Genomic DNA, 7500 nt, shown 5'->3' with positions numbered 1-7500 from the left:
AGTTAGTCTTTATACTATGACTGCACTTTAAATCTAGAAAGGACATTCCTGATGTTGTTTGTTTTAGTAAGGTCCAGTCCCCTGGAGAATGCTTAAGTTGGACATTCCCTAGAGCACATGCTCAGACCTTTTCCAAGCTTGTTTTGGGGGTGTAGTAGCTTCTGAGAACTCTAGTAACAGGACTATAAACTGGGTAGCTGGAGACAACTTAATACACATTCTTTTGCAGTTCTGGAGGCTTAAAGCCCAAATTCTAGGTTTTGCTTCCTTCAGGAGACCTAGAGGAGAAACTGTCTCCCTTGCTTCAGGGGACCACTGGCAATTACAGGCTTTCCTTGGTTTGTAGACACATCCCTACAGTTTCTGCCTCTATCTCCTCAAGGCCCTCCTTGTGTGTGTCTGCCATATTGTATTAGTGTATGATAATCTCAGCTTAACTTGATTACATCTGCAAAGACCCTGTTTGCTAGTAAGGCTGGAGTTACAGGTGTCAACAGTAAGTAGTTCAACAGATCTGAGGTTAAATACAGCTCCAACCAGAGATTAGGATGAGGCAATTTTCCTTTTTCAGTCTTTTCTCCCTCTTTGACTGCATTTCATTTATGACAGCTTCTGTCTCCTATTCCTTCAGGCCTGTGAGTGCCCCCTTTTCTAAGCCTACTGTTCCTTTAGACCTGTGAGTGCCCCTTTTTCTAGACGCAGCATATGCCTGTGCACCCATCCTTTAGGGCTCAACTCTCAGTTATAGCAAAGATAAGTTAGCCAAAGAAAAAGCAAGAAGGTAAATATCCCTCATTGGTATAAGCATTTAATAAATACTAATACAATCCTGAGATGGTGCCTTAACCTAAATGCACTGGTGAGACTTTTTCAGTGGGTAAGAATACCTTTTCAGTAGACTTATTTTCCTGGGATTCTCCAACTGTTGGTATCCTCCCCCTCAGAGCCTTTCTGTTCCTCTCTTAAGGAAAAACAGACAACTTGACTTATCTTTTAATTGGCACATTTATTCACTCCCTGGTTCTAAGTGTGCCAAGGGAGATCGATTCTTCATAAGGAAGTCGATCCACTGCAAAGACTTTGCTTCAGAAAATGTCATCCTGGAGTAAAAGCATGTGGACTCTAAGCCCATTTTAAGCTGTGGGTAATTTTCAAAGAATGAACATGGAGACAGAGGGCATTAGGTTGCTAGGGAAATAGAATAAAATAAACATCATCTCCCTGCCCTGTTGCTTATTTTTTCACTTAGGGGTGGACTGCACTTGCCAATCTGTCCCTCCCATCTCAGTGGTGGCGGGCTCACAGTCAGGCCTGTCTCTCAGGTGTGGGATGTAGTTCCCAGCTTAGCAAGGACACTGTAGGGATCTCCCTTCGTGCTTGTAAAGAGCAAAAGACAGAGATAATAGTTCACTGGCATCAATAACCTGCCTCCTCCCACCAGCAGATCGCGGGAATAATAGACTCCGCGCTGCCCTCCTCCACCTCCTCCCTAGACTCTGCCGCTGTCAGAGTCTCTTCCCTTCCCCACAACTGGGAACTCGAGGGAGCAGATTGTTTTGGCTGGAATTAGTCGGGCACAGATGGTACCACCTGCTGCATGTTCCTTACTTCTTATTGGCTTCTCTCGCAGCTCTGTGAGGTTTTGTATTTTTTTAGAAGTTCAGAGGAAGGGGAAATGGCTGAGGCCCTTGCTCATGCCTGATTCTAGCCCAGCTGTTTTGAGCAGACTAGCAACCATGGGGATCTGGCTGGAAAGCGCCGACTGGGGAAGGGGCTTCCACCAGCATCCCATTTACCATATCTCATGCTTCAGTTTCCAAAATACAAACTTTCTTTGGGCCAAACAATTTCTGCTTTCCAGTCTGACAGATCTGCCTGTGACAAGGTACAAAGCGGTGCAAACGTCTGAGAAATGATATTTTCCTTCATTCCAACACACAAACTTTGCTTTATTGTCCATTTGTAGAGGAGAAATAGTAATGCTCAGGCTGCAAAATTCACTATTGGCAATCCAATGGGGTTAATAATCCAATCCCCAGACTAGTACAGTATGGAACTCAACAGATAAATAAATTCAAGTTTCTCACTTATGACAGTAAGATCAAGGTACCTAGGAAGTTGATCAAAAGCCTCCCTCTTCTGGCCTTACCTGCCTTTCTACTATACCCTCTAAGGGGACTTCCTTTCTATTACACAAAGCCAAAGTTGTTTGTGCCTCATGCATCTTCACTTGGAGTTCAGTCCCCCTGAAATGTTCTTGTTCCAGCTCTTCCTATGCTTACTTCTTATCCTCCAGGCCCAACCCCCCAAGAGGCTTTCCCTGACACCCCAAATTCTAGCTGAGTTTGCCTGGCCCCACTTCCATCTTACTCACCAATTCCTTGCAAGCTTTTATTTTTCCCCTAGGCAGTCTTTTCCCCTGGGAGGTTGTAGTTTTGTTTTTTACCTTCCCTATAGAATGCACATCCTTAAAGGGAAGATATTGTCTATTTACCACTAAAGGGGTTGTTCGGCTCATTGCTCAATTCACTCGGTTGCTATTAAAAACAAAATCATCTGTGTAAGGATGAGAGACCCAATCTGTGGTTCTGGTTCCTGGGCAGCTACAGGATGATCTGGGAGTTTATTTCCACTAAGGATCATCATTTGAAGGTCTGAGGCTTGGACTGGGAAGTGTCCAGGATTCTCCTACTTTAACCTTCCTTTTGTATTTCCATCAATTCTGCTTCTCCTGATTTGTTCATCTGCAAGTGCCTTGTTTACTTTGAGCATACCTGAAGCCCTGTTTTCCCCTCTGATAAAGCTGAGGTTGTTCAATGCATGAAGAATTCATGGCAGTTACGCTAATGGGGAGACTTGCACTGGGAACTTGTAAAGTGAGCCCAGAACTGTTAAAGGAGAGACTGGATGGAGCCACAAGCCCTTGATATCAGGAGCCTTAGAAAAAAAGCAAGTCAACAAAAGGTGTCAGCAACAGTTACTAATTTTTGAAGAGCATTTCTCTAAACTGAGAACATCTCTGGCTGTCAGTTTGTGGAGACCCTAGGTGCCAAAAAGTGACTAGGCACAGATGCTGTGACAATTTAGAGTGACACGGGCTTCCAACATAGATTGTTTTCATTCCAGTCTTGCATGGAAAACTTCTTATAGACCAGAACGAACTTCTTGCAGGAACTAACCCATGTCTTTTGCTGTTTCCCGGGCCATTTGGAAAGAGCATTTTACTGTGGTGTTTTGGAGAGTGTATGGAACATTGGTTCAGAGGACTAGGGTTTTGGCAATCTATGTTTAGCTGATTTCCAGATTGTATGTTTTCAAGCACTTGAAGACCTCAATTTCTTCATCTATAACATGTGGGTGGTAGATTAATTGCTTTTATTTTTGCAAATGTTACAAACAAAAGTTTGTATTCATGGTAAACAGAAATTTTTATCAATTTTAATATAGACGTAAAGTGTGCCATAATTTTGTTAACCGCCATCAAGGCATTTACAACATAAGCTGTTATAAATGAAAACCCCTGTGAAAGTGTTTTGTACAAGTCATTAGTCTAATTTCATTTTCAGTATTAAGGTTGTACACATGAAGCAGTTCTTGTGGCTAGAAACTCTGCTTGCTGGAAGATTATGTTGACTCTTCCATCACCATTTATTTCAAAGTGAATAAAAGACCCCGTTTTCATGGAATTGTCTTTGATATTGTAAATGCACTTTGTGTTGAGGAAAAGAAAGGTAAGTGCTTAGAAGTTAGGCTAATTTGTAGGCATGTCTTTTTAAACAAGTTGGGCAGGGTGGCATGTATTTCTGTTTTTCCCTCTTGCTTAAGTATGCCTTTAACCAGAGCCCTAAGCATTCATACTTTCTAAGCATGTTTCAGGAATGAGATGGTAGACCCCCACAGAGTATTTCAGATTGCAGGAAGTGGTTGAGGGTTACTCAGTAGTGGTTGTGTCTCCCTTTGTGTCCACATGGGTCTTGGGCTGCACTGTAGTTTTGGGAAATGTTTCTGTTGGAAGTGATATTGTTCAGAAGACATGTGAAAACCAAGGTCTAGCTTGCTGTGGTCACTAAATGTATCCTGGCTTCCTCCAAGCTTAGTAGTGTTCTTTTTTCTCCTTTCTAAATTTATATTCTTTTATTCTTCTGTATTTTCAAGTAATTTCAAGGCTGTTTTTCTCTTCCCCTCAACAAAACCAGACAGGAATATGCTGTAATTATTTGCTCTATAATAAAACTATTTTAAGAAAGGATGAAAGTGATTCTTTATTGTTTAAGGAAAGGCCATGCATGAAAAGTCTTAGTTTTGCAAGTGATGGAGGAAAAGTTGATTTAATATTTTCTCTGTTTAATTGTTGGCATACCTTAGAAATTGCCTCAATAATTTTTGAAACTCTCTTAAGAACTTTGTACTTTTTGAGTATCAACATTTAAAATGTTTTCAATTTTTGTAAGATAACAAAATAGAAAGTATCTCATAAGCCCTCTGTTTAGACTCTATCTGTTGAGTACTATTTTCTTTAAGATATTATCTATTCAAATGTATACACATAAACTTAGCACAGCTACATACACACATATACACACACACTCGCACATATACACAGGCTCTCACACACTAATACACATTCACACACACTTAAAAAGTCTCTCTCTCTCTCTCTCTCTCTCTCTCTCTCTCTCTCTCTCTCTCTCTCTCACACACACACACACACACACACACACACACACTTATACTTCCTTTTGAGTGTTCTGAAAATGGTCAGATCACAAGGCAGCAATCTTTCCCTGAATGCTTCCTTATGTGAAGTTAGTTCTTTCTTAATTCTGTCCTTGCCAATTTTAAATTTCTTGCCCAAAAAGAAGTCTATTTTTAACATTTGGGGGTCTTATCCTTCCTTTCAAACCTAACAGGCACATTCTGTAGAGTGAAAGAAAGCTGATGGGTGCACTTACAAGTCAGGATCCTCGGGATTTGCAATTTCTGTGGAATCAAAGCTATGAATGAGGAAGACCAATTAGAAATACTTAAAAGATCATTTGTCACCACTTTAATCTTCATGTATTTTTAAATCATCATTTTCTTTGACTAAAATTATTAGAATCTTTGTCATGTTCTTCTCAAGGCCAAATGGAAATGATGATGTTCATTTTCCATGCTCTGTATTTTGGAGTATTTTAATATGTCACACTAGATTATAGGTGGTAGGTGGTGACTGTTTTAATAGAGGAAGTTTAGCTTGTGGCATATTCAGCATCATGTCATCTCAATGTCATGTCTCTGATTAATGCTGCACTTCATATACAAATGAAGACTGAGGGATTTATCCTGTTACTTAAGAGCATTTGTTTAATACAGAGATTAATGTATCATCTTCAACCCTGAAACAGAGGCCCTCTGAAACCTTAACCCACAAAATTGGACACGGCCTACTAGCCCAAAAAGAACATGTTGCCAATTCTCTCCATGTTTATTTAAATATTTTGCTCTAAAGGAAGCAATCATTCCTTTATACTTCTTTAAATTTAGTATTGACATTTTTATTTTGGGAAAGGAGGTCTTTTTTTTTTAACATGGATACAGGAAAAGAAAACTCTCCAATAAAAATATTGTCTAAAAAGTTTGTTTTGTTTGCATGATTTACTAAATATGTACAATTTCAATTCACAGCGAAGGTAACAAAGATTTAAACAGCCAACATCACAAATGTCTCAAGTTCTAAAAAAAAGTTCACTGTGCACAGTTTGACAATTTAATTGAATAAAAACCAAAGCTAAGCCTTCAGTATGAATCTTTTTCATGATGGGCACAAGCCATGTATGGTCTTCATCTTTCTTTGACGATGCATATTCAGTGACTAAAAGCCCCTTCCCATTTTAGTATATTAGGTTATGTCGGTATACTGAGGAGAGGCATTAGCAGCCTCTTGGTTCACCAATATGATCTGTGATGTGTTCATATATATTGTAATATTTATTAATATATAAAATGATCACAAGTCATCTGTGACTTTTTAATGTTTTAAGATGTAGGAATGTTTTTCTATATGTATAAAGTTTTAAATTTATAGTTATGTATGTAAGCCATAATAATTTACCAGTGTCCCTTTGATGTAAGGTATCTGGAAAGAACTATTATGCTTTTGAAATATAGAGATGTCACATCCCTATCTGCTTCAGATTTGTAAAGTTTGCTATTATATGAATCCAAATATTGCAGTCATTCTGATGTAATGATCAAGTCAGTGAAATAATTAATCATCATTAGAAACAAATGCCACTGAGTACAAAGTCATTGTATTTCAGTTAGGAAGGGAGCCACAGCTTTAGCTTCCTTATAACATCTACAATAACATTGTTTTCACATATATTTTCCCCATGTAAATTCTTTGGTGTTTCCCCCTCTTCTAGTATTAGTGCTGTGAGTGATGAACATGCAATGTAAGATTCAAATAATTGTATTGAGCATGTTTATTTGAATAATTGCCCCATTGCACATCAAATAAATCTGCTGAGTGTGTTTGTTTGAATGTGTTTTACATGTACATGGGAGCACATACTCAAATAAATGCAGCTGTGTTTATTACAATGTGCGGGGGCTTCAGAGCACACACATTTGTTTGTGTGCATATCCAGGGCCCACAGCCTGGAATGGCCACACATCCTGGAGCAAAAAAACATGGCTAACAATTTTTTTATTTCAAATATATATATATATAAACTTATTGGGCAATATCTTCAAATTTATGACTAAATTTTGATGTTGTTAAGGCGTATGTCCTTAGAAAGATAAAAATAACATTTTAAAGTTATCTGATTGTGAAAAGTATCTAATAAATTTATTAATACCTATTCAATATAGTCCCTTCTCTCCTCCTTCCTTCAAGCCCTCCCATTCCACTGCAAGTTCAATTCATGCTAAGGGAAAAGATGTATGCTGTTAGTTCTGATTGAGAAATACTTATCTCTTTTCCCAGTTTCTCAGAACTAAGCCTACAGTGTCATGTGCAAAAATGAAAGAACCTCACAGATCTGCTAGAATACAAAAGGCTCTTGAGAAAATGGGCAGGACTGTTCCTTTCCAGCATTTCATCACCTTTTCCCAGCCCCTATTCTCAGGGGTAAAGTGTAATACTTAAGACTAGAATATGGAAGAGTATTGGATACAAAAAGGAGATTATGTGTCACGATTTGGAGGGGCTTTCTTGTTTATGACCTTGGAAAGGAATCTTAGGATAAGCCAAATGTTTTTATTCTTCCCTAGAGCTGGAAGATTATGCAGCTCTAATGTGCAATACTATTAGTGGATAAATTGCATTAAAAAAAAAAACTTAAGATGTGGGACATTGTAGTGATTGTCACAAATTTACAAGTGTTAACCTGATCTTTTCAGACTCAGGTATTCTGAGGCTTCCTGTGAAAAGTAATTAGGAAAAACTATGACAGAAAGAGGGATCATTTGGGGGGAGGCGTGTCTACACTCCCCCTCACTCCTCATGCATGC

The 7500-nt window shown here is 38.8% G+C and overlaps 1 protein-coding gene and 1 long non-coding RNA gene across 3 annotated transcripts in view; one reads left to right on the top strand and one right to left on the bottom strand.

Annotated features, from left to right (window-relative positions):
* Nucleotides 1-7500, top strand: part of LOC113836285 — a 48065-nt gene that overhangs the window by 17658 nt on the left and 22907 nt on the right. The gene's annotated exons all lie outside the window — the stretch shown is intronic.
* Zeb2 (zinc finger E-box binding homeobox 2) overlaps nucleotides 5516-7500 on the bottom strand; it is a 128050-nt gene continuing 126065 nt past the window's right edge. The window contains exon 9 of one of the 2 annotated variants that reach the window (XM_035446813.1): nucleotides 5516-7500. This exon is cut by the window's right edge and continues 3410 nt beyond it. The gene's annotated coding sequence lies outside the window, so the exon portion shown is untranslated. The other variant, XM_035446814.1, reaches the window with a different exon arrangement.

This window comes from Cricetulus griseus, chromosome 6 (genome assembly GCF_003668045.3).
Source record: "Cricetulus griseus strain 17A/GY chromosome 6, alternate assembly CriGri-PICRH-1.0, whole genome shotgun sequence".
Taxonomy (NCBI): Eukaryota; Metazoa; Chordata; class Mammalia; order Rodentia; family Cricetidae; genus Cricetulus; species Cricetulus griseus.
This window is presented reverse-complemented; position numbering and strand designations above follow the sequence as displayed.